This window comes from Pinus tabuliformis, chromosome 2_2 (genome assembly GCF_031772625.1).
Source record: "Pinus tabuliformis cultivar Carrire ecotype Pingquan chromosome 2_2, CPIR1, whole genome shotgun sequence".
NCBI lineage: Eukaryota > Viridiplantae > Streptophyta > Pinopsida > Pinales > Pinaceae > Pinus > Pinus tabuliformis.
In genome coordinates, this window is record NC_142300.1 from 1,218,458,415 (window position 1) to 1,218,474,560 (window position 16,146).

Consider the following 16,146-nt stretch of genomic DNA (forward strand, 5'->3'; position numbering starts at 1 on the left):
TGTTTTCGTTAAGAGTGATCATTTTGGTTAGGTAATCCACTTTTTCATTTTGTTGCAGATGTCGAACCCATTGGAATCATTTGTTGGATATGCCGACGGGGTGCTTCGTAGTACGCGGAACCTATCTTCTACAGCTTGGGCCATCTTTGATCCAAGAGGAAAGTTAGTGACTTTCAGAGGGGTGTATTGGTCATTCAACGAACAACATCGCTGAATATAGCGCGTTGATAGAACTCCTCTCTGATTCCATCGCGCATGGCATACGCCAACTTGTCGTCAGGCTAGACTCACAGCTCGTCATTCTACAGCTTACAAGCATCTATTCCGTTCGGAATCTAGCTATCTATCGTATGTTACTAAGGGTCAAGATTTTGGAAAGGCAATTTGATTCTATTCAATATCAACATATTCCCAGAAACTTAAACACATTAACCGATTCATTAGCAAATTATGTGTTAGATAAACATTTGCAACATTTGTAAAAGGAAAGCATTTTAGCAATAACTGCATTGGGATCATATAACTTAACCAAAATAAAACTCTGAAAATCAAAAATATATATATGATTGTTTATAGTTTGTACATAGTGTTCTGTGTCCAGGACAAAATCGGTCATATAACCAAAAACTCAAAATGCAAGGGGGCACCCTAGTCTAATGATGCTGGTGATAACTAGTCATCGCCTGTGCAATCATGCGTAAGAGCCTAGTTTTTATAGACATTTTTGTGCCTTACAGCTCTAAGCATGAAATGTCCATAAACCAAGGGATCCTAAGTCCCTAAAAGTGTTGTTCCTACCCCTAGAGGAATAAGGTCAACCAATTACAGCTTCTCCCAGAAGTTCTCCACCAGAAACTGCTCAGAATCAGTCAAGTCAGGATCATTTCAGCTGCTCCACTAGCTAGCTGCGTTGCATAGCACCCCAGTACACTAGCTAGGTGCGTTGCAATGCACCTAAATGCACTACCAAGGTGCACTGAGTGGGAAATGACAAATGGCAGTGTCATTCTGCGAGGTGGACAGACAATGGAAGCTTCCAGAATCTTCCCCAATGACACTTGCCTCACTGAGTTCGACCAAGGATGAGTAAGAGGCTCTCAGTCTCCAAGTGGAAGCAAGAACTGACAGAGAGAAGCCACAAGTCAAATCATAAGCTTACTCATCCTCTTTGCATACATCTATATATGGATCCCTCATCCCAGAGATCCAGAGGCTGGAATTTTGTACTTTGCAGAGAATTGTTGTTGGTTTTGAGATAGAGATCAGTGCATTGGGTGATTTATATTTTGTTGGAGGTGAAGAGGGGATTCCTTTGCTGGGGGTTGATGCTGGATCAGGAATCATCGGTTGTAACTCCTCCTGGACCTTCTTGTTATATCAATAAAACTATTTGAGTTTCTCCTACATGCTTGTGTATCAATGGTGTTTTGTTATATTTGCATGTTTAGCTTAAATCTAATCCTAAGCTATTTATGAATGTAAATCTATGTCTTTGTGTAGTTTTCCTCTTCTGTGATCTTGCAGGAACTTGGTGAAGTTGGGCAAGTGAAGGAGCAGGTAGCTGGAAGCTGTCAAAGAGGAGAGAGATTGGATCAAAGGACTAGCGCAAGACACAGGTTAGTTCATCCTATTCCTCTTCATTTACAGTTCATAAAGAAGAATACGAAATTAGTTTTCCTTGTTTGTTGCTAAGGCACTGTCACACCTTAGTGGGATAGGGGCGTTCTGAGTAGACACTTTTCCCCATCAACAAAATGGCGACTCCACTGGGGATCGTGTCTAGTTAGTTTGTTTGTGTTTCTCTTGTTGTTTGTTTCATAAACACAGAAGTAGCAATCGAACTGCATTTGCCATTATCAAATGCAAAGTAGACACCTGCTACTTCAATCCTTTCACTGGATTTGTTTATGAGTTGAACAGTTGATTCACAAATGATCTGATTACCCTTTGTGATAGCTCTTAGACCTCTTTTAAATCATCCCTCTGATTGTACCTTATTGATTGCTTTTACTCGGCCAAAAACCATAGATTAAACTGCAAACCGTGACCCAGAACCCGGATAGAAGTCTCGTTTCTGCCCCAGCGCAGGCTCTGTGAAGAGGTTCTGCACTTCAACGCAGGTCCCGAGAGGGCTACCTGCGCTGCAATTCAGTTTCTCTGTACAACAGGTGCGCTGATCAGCCTTGCCTTGTGCAGCTGAGGTTCTTTGCTTCATTTTGTCCAGTTTTGTCTCTGATTTTTGCAGCCTGTGATCAGTGTGTGTCTGTTTAAAAACCCCTTTTCTTTGCCTTAATTCTGCCTCCTTTGTACCAAAAGACTGTAGATGTTCTTTGTGTGTTTGTTACATCATTTACAGTTTTCCATTGAAAGAGTAGAATAGTCATACTGTCGTCCTTGGATTTAGATCTGTCGTAAGTGTCGATTTTGATCTTAGGAGAAAGTTTATTTGCTGTTGACAGTCGATTATGCTTTTACTTTTGGTTTTGGTTTGAATTTGTCTCTTTCTAGTGTCGAAACGAGTGTTTATTTCAAAATCATAAAGTGTCGTAATATTCTCTACCTTTTGATTTCGAAAAGAAGCTTGTTTGTGTTTGTCGCTTGAAAGCAAATTCAGATTTGTACATCAACTTTCTTTTTAGGCATCAATATTAAGAAAGTGAAAACAAATACATGCATATGTGCATTTGCATATTGACACTCTGTTTGGCTTGATTTAGGAAAAGTGCATTTACAGTGTGCTCTTTGCTCTTTGAGAAAAGATTGTGTCTTTCTTTTCCCCTTGTAGCTAGGATTTTCATTGCTGAAAAGAGATAAAAGCTTGCTTATCATCTTTAGATTGCATTTTAGGAATTACATCTACATCTCGTGGTGATCCCAAAAGGCAAACTTCTAAGAAAGATCAACTTAAAATAAATTGAATGAATCTAACAACGCTTTGGAACTTAACGCACAACATTTAGAGGTCTAGGCTAGAGACGTATTCCGGCGTCGTAAAGCCTGGTAACTGTTGTCCTCACTGATGGTTGGGTGATTCCTCCACTTTGAGACGATAAGTGCCAGTACGGACTTGTGCTCCCACGTACCATCGAGTATATATTGGGAGACCCCTATAGGCTTAAAACCTTTTATCCATAGGAAGCCGTGTCGGCCGCCCTACTGATCGCAATGCACCTAACACAGCATTCGGGAAGATTGACTGTCGTACCGTAAAAAGTATTCTGCAGTTTTGCGATTGGTTTGGTACTCCCTCTACCTAGATCTCCAGAGCAGTCCCTTTCGTTCCTTTTCAGACTCCTTAACGGAAAAGGTCCATCTGAGCACTTGTCACTTCAGGCTCATTAAAAATCGAAGGAGACTAGAGTCATCTTTTGTTTTTTCTCGAATCTTTAAAATTGAAAAAACAAGTTGTGTCCAAGCGTCTTAAAATTTATTTTAAACGGAATATTCATACCCTTTTCCTACGTTGATCTTAGGTTGAGAAAATGGAGTCTACCAACCAAGGAATTCCCCTTGGTGGAAATCCTAGTCCCTTATCCTCTTGGGGAGATGTTGGTGCACCCCATATGGCCACATTGTCGCTTCCAGGACTGACAATTGGCTTGCCGGTCTGGCTTTTCTCAACCAGTGTCATTCAGAGAACCACTATTCCTGAACAATCGAATCAGCAATCAGACGAGTCCAGAGTTGCCCACCAACCTTCCACTTCCTCTAATTCTTCCTCTCCCCCTTCCTCTTCGCTTGATGGGGCTGGCAAAGCCAAAAGTCAAGTTCCTAAAGAGAAGAAGGAGAAGACGAAGAAAGAGAAGAAGAAGAAGGAGCCAAAGGCGAATGGGGGAAAACGAGTGTCGTCTAACGAAAATCCACACACTGCACCAACCAGGCCTAAATCGCCATGTGTCATTTGCAGAGGAGACCACTTTCACAGAGATTGTCCTTGCATCCCTCAGATACTAAGGGACTGGTCTCCTCGTTTGCACAATCCGGTGTCATCAACCTTTGATGATCATGTTGAAAGCACAACGTCAACTAGCGAAAGTGAAGCCCCAGGACAAAAAGGGAAAGCTAGATTTCCCTGTAAACTGTGCGAAGGCAATCATGCCGTCCACCGTTGTCCCTTCTTAGACGAAGCGAAAAGAGTTTTGGATGATCGTCCGGTTTCACCGTTACGACTTCCTCCTGGATATAAAAAACTCTTGCCGAGTCCGTCGCTAGTTGAGAATCCAACTGGCCCGCTCAAGTGGTCGGCTGAAGCGCCTATCATCGAAGATAAGCCATCTGAATCCATACCAGACGAAAGTCAAAAGGTCGAGGCGGCAGTTGACCCGGTCTTGCCTTCAGAGGTTTTATCTTCGGATGATACAGTCACTGAAGAGAACAAGGATGACACCGTCCAAATTCTCTTCATCAACATAGACTCCGACGAACATGGGGGCAATCTACCCATTCCCTTACCGCAGGAGGTAAGTTCGTCAGAGCCATACCCGGCCGTCTACTCGGTCCCACCTCCAAGCAACCTAGTTGTCTCCTTCGACTGGAATCAACTAGGCAGACCCCGTTTACCAGCAAGCATACCATTCCGAATTATTGTTCAAATATATAGAATGGTCATGGCTGGTATCATCATAGATGAGGGGGCTTTTGTGAGTATCCTTTCCTCTATTGCTTGGAAAGCGCTTGGTTCGCCATCGCTTTTGCCTCAGATGAGAAATCTGACAGACTTTGATAAAGGAACCAGTCGACCTTTAGGGATCCTTCCCAATGTGCCCATAACATTGAGAAGGAAGACAGTTCAAATGAACGTAATGGTTGTTCAAGGACCTTTGGATTATAACCTACTCCTTGGACGAGACTATATTTATTGCATGGGAGCCATTGTCTCCTCACTCTTTAGAGTAATTTGTTTTCCGCACGAAGGAAGAGTGGTCAAGCTCGTGGACCAGCTTTCATTTCCCGGATCACGCATGGCAAATAGTCATATACCATCCCTAAATGGTCTCTTCACGCAAGAAATGTCTCAATCCCCAGTCCGTCCTCCCGATGAGCGCGAGTAATTCGGAGGGATATGACTGAAACCCAGGGGGCATGCATCCTAGTCTGCCTCGGCAGGAAAACTTCGGGTATAGAGTAGGTTTCCGCGAGAGAATATGACTAGTCTGTACCTCGTCCGTGATTGGAAGAGGGGTTATTCTAGAATAAGATTCTTTTGTCAAAGTTATGTGAGTCGGCAGGCATTGTCGCTCACCTTTGTTTATCTCGGTAAACATCGCCGAAGAAGTGTTTTGTTTGCCGCGCGAATAGAACAATATTTGGGTAACCTGTAAGAGGTAGTACCCTTCCTGATAAAATGAATGTTTTGTCAGCTCGAATAAAGGGTGACCCTTCCTGATAAAACGAATGTTTTGTCAGCTCGAATAGAGGGAGACCTCGAAACTCTGTTTTATACCTCGGGGCATGCAAACCTTTTGGAGTGCAAGCGAGGGGCGGCTATTTATTTTTTAAATTTTTAGGACCTCTAACCCTTTAAACTCGTAGGATTAGTCGTCACCTAACTTGCATAAAGAAAGGATGTGGGGCAAAAATCTAAAAGTTGCCGTTTTATATGAGACATTCTTATCATATGACTGGATTATCGAGCAGTTTTAGCACATAGTTCAAGCTCGTTAAAAAATAAACATAAGACCGAGCAAGTTTTTCAATCCGCGTTTAAGCTCGTTAAAAAAATGAACTATCCTCCGGTAAATAACCACCGTGAATGTAGCATTATCAGCCATTAAAGCCTTGGTCGTGTTTGCACCGTCACCTCCACTTTTCATTGGCCGATCATTCACCTCCATTTGATTGTTTACCCATTTTGAGGAACAGCTGTGAAGAGTGATTTCACTAGCCATCCTTGTAACACTGCCGTGATTGGAAAATTCCAAACCTTACCTGGAATTAGCTGCTGCCCATTTTATCACTCGTTCCTCAAAAGACGAGTCTTCTTTAAGCTCTTTTCATCTGACTCGTAAAATATGAAAAGATTGTCGAGTTTTGGCCTTTCAGCTCGTTAAAGCGACCGGAAGTGCTATCCCTCCTCTAGATTTTAATCTTTTTGGACCTGAGGGATTATTGCACAAAAAGATCGAGCGCTTGTGTTGTTCGGCTCGTTAAAACTATCGAAAATTCATCCCTTCTGTATTGTTTTATACTTTTTCGGACTTAAGGGATTAGATGACGAAAAAGGAATTCCGGAGTTAACTTTACGTACCTTTTCAGACTCTCTAAAAATGAAAAGGACCGAGTTATCTTTGTCGTTAGACTCGTTACAAAGATTAATAGCGACAAACTTGTCTTTAGACGAGAACGAGTTTCACTATCGCTAGGCTCGTTAAAACATAGCGATGGGTTTGCCCGAAGGGAAAATTATAGAACAAGCATATGTTATCCTCCTCAAGCTTGACAAAAATAAAGAGGTATTGGTCAGCAATGACTGGGGAAAAATTGGGAAGAAACTCAAAGAATCTTTATTGGTAGCAAGTCGCTCTTGAACATGACACTTCCACTCCGTGCCTGAGTCGGGTTGGGTTGTTTCATTCACCGGTCACATCACCATGGTCACGCCATACCATCCACATTTGGGGTAAATGCTACCGATCCATCACATAAGTGTCGCCGACATGTTCAAGAGAAGTCATCCAGAGAAGTCACCCATGTTCCATCCACTACCATACATTATACTTCATTCCTTCATGACCGCCATCCTGAACCATATATCATCAGATCGTTTTCACCTCCATCAAAATCATTTGCTCCGTTCCGTGTCATTGATGTGGGATTCATTAAGGCCCTCCTTTGACGGGTCGCTTCTTGTCGACACCAGCTCATTATCCAAGAAGTTGATCTAGGAACACCCCATTCAGTACTTTGAAGCTTGCATGCCTCAATGGCAAGTTTCTCACTTCCGGCGACAGGTATACATCAATGACCTTCGACCGAAATATTTTGCGTGGTGTTCGACGCCAAGTCCTTTATTCACACCACGTGAATTGTACTGCAGTACCTTGAGGGTCATCATCATTATCGGTGATTCCTCTCGTGCTTGTTAACAGTTTACATCATTGACTGGTAATCAAGCGATGTCTTTCCATGTTCGACTTCAAAACATTTTTCACATGGATCGACTTGTACTTCGAGTGAAGATCGGACGAGATTGAAGACCCCAGATCTAGTTTCATCCATCCGAGCTGCGATATATATTCAGGAAAAATAAAGACATTGACATGTACAGCATTGCAGCACAGATAATCATCCTACCAAAAGGATGATGACTTCATCAAAATCATCAGTCTACCATCAGACGATTGTCTGTCCTGTGTACATAAAAATGAATTTATAAAGCTGAGCATGGGAATGCCCGCCTCAGCTAGATCGTGAAAACAGTATGAAGATAATGTATTGTATTGTATCTTATTACAGGTCTCTTCCCAGCATTGAAAGAACTTCGGATCCTCCTAATAAAGCATTTCACCCGATAAACGGCCTCATACTTTAGGGGGCAACTGTTATAGACATTTGTGTGCCTTACAGCTCTAAGCATGAAATGTCCATAAACCAAGGGATCCTAAGTCCCTAAAAGTGTTGTTCCTACCCCTAGAGGAACAAGGTCAACCAATTACAACTTCTCCCGAAGTTCTCCACCAGAAACTGCTCAGAATCAGTCAAGTCAGGATCATTTCAGCTGCTCCACTAGCTAGCTGCGTTGCATAGCACCCCAGTACACTAGCTAGGTGCGTTGCAACGCACCTAAATGCACTACCAAGGTGCACTGAGCGGGAAATGACAAATGGCAATGTCATTCCGCGAGGTGGACAGACAATGGAAGCTTCCAGAATCTTCCCCAATGACACTTGCCTCACTGAGTTCGACCAAGGATGAGTAAGAGGCTCTCAGTCTCCAAGTGGAAGCAAGAACTGACAGAGAGAAGCCACAAGTCAAATCATAAGCTGACTCATCCTCTTTTCATACATCTATATATGGATCCCTCATCCCAGAGATCCAGAGGCTGGAATTTTGTACTTTGCAGAGAATTGCTATTGGTTTTGAGATAGAGATCAGTGCATTGGGTGATTTATGCTTTGTTAGAGGTGAAGAGGGGATTCCTTTGCTGGGGGGTTGATGCTGGATCAGGAATCATCGGTTGTAACTCCTCCTGGATATTCTTGTTATATCAATAAAACTATTTGAGTTTCTCCTACATGCTTGTGTATCAATGGTGTTTTGTTATATTTGCATGTTTAGCTTAAATCTGATCCTAAGCTATTTATGAATGTAAATCTATGTCTTTGTGTAGTTTTCCTCTTCTGTGATCTTGCAGGAACTTGGTGAAGCTGGGCAAGTGAAGGAGCAGGTAGCTGGAAGCTGTCAAAGAGGAGAGAGATTAGATCAAAGGACTAGCGCAAGACACAGGTTAATTCATCCTATTCCTCTTCATTTACAGTTCATAAAGAAGAATACGAAATTAGTTTTCCTTGTTTGTTGCTAAGGCACTGTCACACCTTAGTGGGATAGGGGCGTTCTGAGTAGACACTTTTCCCATCAACACTAGTCCATCAGCTCGGCACGCCAATGGTATGGCGTTGTAATCTCAGAGTCAACTCATCGGTCCTCACGTCAGGAATACCAAGGGTGAGACCCTCGATCTGATCCTGCAACACTGCAAGGGTCTCGGATACATCCAGGTCACGAAGGATGGCCCTCCCTACAGCCTCTCCTGCTGGAGCAGCAACTACTACTCTCGGACGCACTGTTGGTCGCACATGCCCAATATCTGCATAAGCACATGAGTTTTGATTAGTCTTGATGAACATTTGAAAAACACAATAACATTATAAAAACAATAAACAGAGATATGGTTAGATATTTTCACCTATGGCACCCCACTGCTCACTAGCCAGCAGCACCAAGTCTGGGTCACCCCGGAAGTCGATTCCAGCATATGGATACTCGGCATAAGTCATCAGATGACGGTTGAACCACTCGAAGAAAGCATCAGAGAATGAAACCTACGATTGACCAGCATGTTTGACCATAAGGTCGACCCATCTTTGCATTCGTGGCTCAATCGGTGGTGGCAAGCCAAGTGAGATGTACTGGGGCTGCATCAGTGGGATCCTCTCTAAGGCGAAAGCGGTCAGAATTGAACCATAGCCAAAGTTATTAGACCTTCCGGTTTTCACCTTGGTGAGCTATTCTTTGATCACCGGAAGTACTGCATCACACCAGTTGAATACCTTGGGTTCGAGACATTCCAAGGCATACTACGTATAGGACCTGTTGGCCAAGTGAAGGGTCACGCTACCAGCCAGTCTAGAAAAAGTAAATAAAATAGTCCTCGAGGACCGGTCTGTGACATCTCAGATACTGATCTTTCTGTCCTTGCTTGGCTGAGATCCTTCTCTACAGTATTGGCAAATATAATCCCTCACAGATTCACCGCCACGGGCGGAACCTGATAATGAGAGAGGGGTGCCACGCCTCGATAAACCGGTCAAGAAATAGATGTCCTCAACAGTCATGGGGATAGATTTGCCTCTTATCTGGAACACTTGGTCGGTAGGATCCCATGCATCGAGGAAATATTGCAACAAGTTGATTTGTTGCCTCATGCTAGACATGCGAAAGAACTTGAGCAAGCCACAATTCCGCAATGCAGTTACCATACCCGGATCATGGAGGGAAACCATTTCCTCTTCTTCATGCTCACGTTCATGCCATGTAACAACCATTTTTGCTCCGATGAATCTCTGAAAAACAAACAAGAGAAGAATTAGGATCCTGATTTGGCAAAAAAACAGGCAAAATTTCCATGAAAAATCAGTGCAAAAGATTTCCTCCTTGCACCCATCGCACCCTAGTTGTGCACCAAGTGAGATGCATCCTAACTAGCCAGTGGCCAGCCTAGGATGCATCGCACCTTTTGATGTATACTAGGTGCGATGGGGGCAGAACAAAATGTTCAAACCCCAGGGCCCCAGGAAAGCAGGAAAACATGCTCAAAATTCAAAAATGAAAGAATGCAATTGAAGAGCTCAGGTTTAGATCCTACCTAGTCCAAACGGTGCTGAAAATTGTCCATAGAATCTCCCGGAATCAGCTGATGAAAATCAAGGGGGAAAACACCTCTAGAGCTCCAAAAGAAATGGTCAAATGAGGTGTAAAAAACTATTTTAAGTTACTTTTCACGTAATTTAAGTAGGGTATTATATTTTTAACTCATTTTTCAAGCATATGTCCTCATTTCTAATCAGTCTGATGGAGCAATTGAACAGGTAGTACGACCGTCAAAAGAACATAGTGTTAATGGTGAATTGAATATCAATGACCATTATCACGAGCAGTTTTACGCGAAGTTCAAGCTCGTTAAAAATTAAACCTAGCAATGAGCATATGTTCCACCAGAGTTTAAGCTCATTAAAAAATGAACCTACCTCCGATAAATAACCATTGTGAATGATTATCATTAGCTTTTGAGCCTTGGTCGTGTTCTTACCATCACCTCCACTCTGTTTTAGCCAATCATTCGCCTCCATTTGATTATTTACCCCTTTTGAGGAATAACTGCGTTGAGTGATCCTATTAGCCACCTTCTTTCCACTACCATGATTGGAAAGTTCCAAACCTTACCTAGAACCAGCTGCTATCTGAAAACATCACTCGTTCCTCCAAAAACGAGTCTCCTTTAAGCTCTTTTCATCTGACTTGTAAAATATGAAAAGATTGTCGAGCAATTGGCCTCTCCAGTTCGTTAAAGTGATTGGAAGTGCTATCCCTCCTCTAGATTTTAATATTTTTGGACCTGAGGGATTATTACACAAAAAGATCGAGCATTTGTCTTGTTCGGCTCGTTAAAACTATCAAAAAGTCATCCCTTTCGCATTGTTTTATACTTTTTCGGACTTAAGGGATTATATTACGAAAAAGGAATATTGAAGTTTTCTTTTCGTCTCTTTTCAGACTCTCTAAAATTGAAAAGGACTAAGTTATCCTTGTTGTTAAACTCGTTAAACAATGGCGACAAACTTGTCCATTCAGACAAGAGCGAGTTTCACTGTCTCTAGGCTCGTTAAAACATAGCGACGGGTTTTCCCGAAGGGAAAATTATAGAACAAGCATATGTTATTCTCCTCAAGCTTGACAAAAATAAAGAGGTGCTGGTCAGAAATGACTGGGGAAAATTGGGAAGAAAACTTGAAGAAACTTTATTGGTAGCAGGTCGCTCTTGAACATGAGACTTTTACTCCATCACCATGATTGAGTCGGGTTGGGTTATTCCTTTCATCGGTCATACCACCATTGGTCCACCGTACCATCCACTTTTGGGGTTAACGCTACCAATCCATTTCAGTGTCGCCGATATGTTCAAGAGAATTCACCTACCCAGCATCCACTACAATACCTTCACGCTTCATTCTTTCATGATCGCCACCCTGAACCTTGTATCATCAGATCATTTTCACCTTTACAAAATAATTTGCTTCGTTCCGTGTCATAGATGTGGGATCCATTAATTCCCTCCTATGACGGGTCACTTCTTGTCGACATCAACTCATTATCCAAGAAGCCGACCTAGGGACAACCCTTCCAGTACTTTGAAGCTTGCATGCCTCAATGGCAAGTTTATCACTTCCGGTGACAGGTTTACACTAATGGCCTTCGATCAAAAGATTTGGCGTGGTGTTCGACATCAACTCATATATTCACACCACGTGAATTGTACTGTAGTGTCTTGAGGGTCATCATCATCATCGGTGATTCCTCTCGCGTCTATTAACAGCGTACATCATTGGCTGGTAATCAGGCGATGTCCTTCCATGTTCAACATCAGAACATCTTTTCACATGTATCAACTTGTAATTTCGGGCGAAGATTGAACGAGTTTTGAAGACCTCGGATCTAGTTTCATCCATCTAGGCTGCGATATATTCAAGAAAATAAAGACATAAAATGTGCATCATTGCTACACAGATAATCATCCAAACTAAGGGATGATGGCTCTACTAGAATCATCAGTCTGCACACAGATGGTTGTCTGTCCTATGTACATGAAAATGAATTTATCAAGCTGAGCATGGGAATGCCCGCCTCAGCTAGATCATGAAAATATTATGAAGATAATGTATTGTATTGTATCTTATTACAGGTCACCTTCCAGTGCGAAAAACCTTGGATCCTCATTATAAAGCATTTCACCCGACATCAAAAGATTTATGACCTCATGCTTTAGGGGGCAACTGTTATAGACATATTTGGGCACTGCAACCCCAATCACATATGTCCATAAACCAAGAGCTTCTAAGTCCCTAAAAGTGTTGTTTCATACCCTAAAGGAGGAAGGTCAGCTGATTACATCATCTCCCAGAAGTTTTCCATGAAAAACCACTCAGAATTGGTCAAAGCAGGACCATACAAACTGCCCAGTGCAAAGGGTGTGATGCATCTCACCTGCCACATGAAAAAAGTGTGATGGATACTGGAAATCCCTTCTGTAGGGTGTGATAAGCGAAAGCATACAAATGGCACAAGCAGTTTTCTAGGTGGAGACCTTGAGAATCTTCTAGAAGCTGCTCATTTGACACTTGCCTCCCTGAATTCGCCCAAGGATGAGTAGGAGATCATGAAATCTCCAAATGGAACCAATAAATATCAGAGAGATGACACTAATCAAAATCCGAGAAGCTGACTCACCCCCCTGCAAATATCTATAAATGGATCCCTCATCCCAGAGATCCAAAGGTTGGAATTTGGTAATTTGCAAAGAGGTGTTGCTGGTTTCTCTTTGAAGACATTGTTGGGTGATCTTTCTCTGTGTGAGGTGAAGAGGGCTTTCAAGCTGGGAGGATGACGCTGGGTCAGACCAAGTGGTTGTAATCCTCTCTTCTACTACTTTTACTAATAAATCTATTTGAGTTTTCCTCCATATTATTGTGTATCGCTGAATATTGTGTTGATATATGCATTTGTATGGTCAATATATATCTGATCCTATATTGTTTACAGTGAAAGATTTCTATGCTTTGATGGTATCATGTTGATGTGAATCTACAGGTGCTCTTTGAAGCAGGACAAGTAAGGAAGCAGTGGCAAGATTATGCCAAAGGGGAAAGGAAACAAGCAAGGAGCCAAGCGGAAGACTAAGGTTGGTATTCTCTGCTTCTTTCTCATCTCTCTCTCGTAAAGGAAAAACAAGTGACTTTAATCTGCTTGTTTCTAAGATAGCTACCCGTCTTAGTGGGACTAGCAGCTCTGAATAGACACTAGATTTCCTGATAACACATACCTATGCAGAACTTCATTTGATCCCATTTTATACAAGTGCCCTACAATGAAAGAAAATCCGCAGCCCTGAGCACCAATTCTTTCTTTTGTTGTGTCATATACCCTTCAAGAATTGTACCCATACACAAAAATTGGATTATGTCTACAAAATGTTCATCTGTAACACGCATAGCAAAGAGCTGTGCATCAGGCAATCCTTCATCAATACTTGTTGGTTCTTCATCATTCTCAAATCATGAAAGGTGATTTGGTCTAATATTTAATCTCCCTGGCTTCACAACTACCTCAAAGTCGTACTCCTGAAACAACAATGACCACCTACAAATCCCCCCCCCCAACACAAGCTTGTTGACCAGGTATTTTAGAGCAGAATGATCTATGTACATTTTGAAGTGCGCACCAAACAAATAATGCCTGAACTTATGGAGTGCATACACCATTACCAATCCTTCACGCTCTGTGGTCGAATAATTCTTCTCTACCTTAGAAAACTTCTTGCTCGTGAATGTAATTGGATGATCGATATCACCTATGCCTGGTTGGGTTAACACTACTCCTAATGCTCTGCATGATGCATCTACATGTACATGGAATTCTTTCTTCCAATCAAGGAACACCAAAATAGGTGTTGTAACCATTTTTTCCTTCAATACTTTCTGGCAGTCATCATCCCAACAAAATGTCACATCTTTCTTCAATAATTTTTCCATGGGCACAATGATTTGCGCATATGCCTTGATGAATTTTCTATAGTATCCTATATGGCCCAATGTTTCGTGCAGCTATTTTACATTCCTTAGAGGCTCCAAATTGATAATCATTGCAATTTTGGTAGGGTCCACCATCAACCCCTGCTTAAAAACAACGTGGCCCAAGAGTATCCCATATGGTATGCAAAATATGCACTTCATATCAAGGGATATCTAATACTTCCTACAAGTATCCAACATTACACGAAGACTTGCAACGTGTCTTTTCACTAACCCATACACTATCCAATCATCAAAGTAAACCTCAAAAAACTTATGAATAAATTCTTTAAAGGTTGTGAATACTACCCTAGGAAAGATTGTAGGGGAATTCTTAATTCCAAAGGGCATAATTGTATACTGAAAACAGCCCCATTCTGTGCCGAAGGTAGTCTTGCTTTGATCTTCTAGCATGATCTTGATATGGTGATACCCTGAGAATCCATTTATAAATGAGTAGGCTTCTCGACCACCAATGTTCTCCATTACTTCATATGTGAATGACGTAGGAAATGGATTGTGTACACAAGCATCATTCAACTTCCTTAGATCTACGTAGATTCAGATTTCACTCATTGTCTTCTTCTCCTGAACCACCATAGGACTAACCCAATCTGATTGTTCTATAAGCTCAATAATCATCTTATCCAGTTCTTCGCGCACTTTTTCTTTGTACTTTGGATTCAACCGGTATGGGCGTTGCTTTACCGGCTTTGCATTTATATTCAAATTGATCTTCATAACACCTAGATCACCTACTATCCCCTTCAGATCAAAGAAATTTTTTGGAAACAAGTCTTGATTTTCGCGTAATAACTCTGTGACTTTGTCAACTATGTCCTCATCTCAATAATCACCTATGTTTGTGAACTTCGGTTGCGCTTCCGACCCAATGTTCACTTGCTTGGTTTTCAATGGTTTCGATATGTCAAGAACTTTTTCCTTAGGCCCGCGACTTTGTGTTGTTCTTCTGACTCAGGGATACTAATATTTCTAGGACCTTCCTCACCTTCTTCTGTGGTAACATTATATCATTCCAAAGCATGGTGCAGCTGCATACTCCAATCTAGTTGTACCCACGTGACAGGTTCTTCTAGCATCCTAAATATTGCAACCTTGATTTCCTTCAATGCTTCATCAATACATTCAAATCCATCCTCAAAGCTGAAAGTTAACAGAAAGCTTTCCTTCAGAACATCCCACTCCGCGGTTTCGTGTCACAACTCTATTTCTAAATACCATTTCATCATAATAGTATCCAAAGTGTGGCTAAATCTATTCACCCATTCAGATTGTGGTTCCTCTCCCTGTGCTTCCTACCAACAAGCCAGATTCTCACGCTGATCATCCTTCCCTGTATATTTTTCAGCAATGTGGCTATTGGCATATCCAAACCGCAGCTTCATCATCCTATGGTATTCCTTCCAGTCTGCAAAATTGTTCTTATGTGTACCCCACCATCTAGCGGGCATAGCTCTTAGTGCGATGTCTAGTGCCTAGAACTGATGTTCCTCTCATACATCCCTTTCAAATTTATCGAGAAATAAATTTACATATTCTAAGCCATCATAATATGGTAAATTGTGTACCTCAGTAGATATAGTACACCAGAGTGATTTAATAAACATGTTTCATTGCAGCATTGACACTCCATGCAATCTATTATATCAATGGTTGAGCTCCTCATCTGAATATGAGTTGCAGGAGTTGTCCTTTTCCCAAGTAATTCACCCATCTGCCATAAGGTTGATCCAGTCCTTATCCCGCGCAGTAAGCTTATAGATCTTCTCAATATCATCCTCCTCATAGTAATCTTGGATTGGTTCAATATACCGTGCACCCTCAACCGTATCCAATGGAACAATGACACTCAGTTCCTTCTTCTCAAATGTCATTTTTCCCTTCTTTAGGTTGATGATTGCATTCATATCAAACACCCAATCAATTCCAAGCAGTGTCAGTTAGGGATTACTGTCATCCACTATTTCGATTACTTCAAAATCAGCTATAGTGTGCACCCCTTCAATACCTACCGTGACTCTGTGTAAGCACCCCATAGGAATAATCTTCTGTTGGTTCGCCA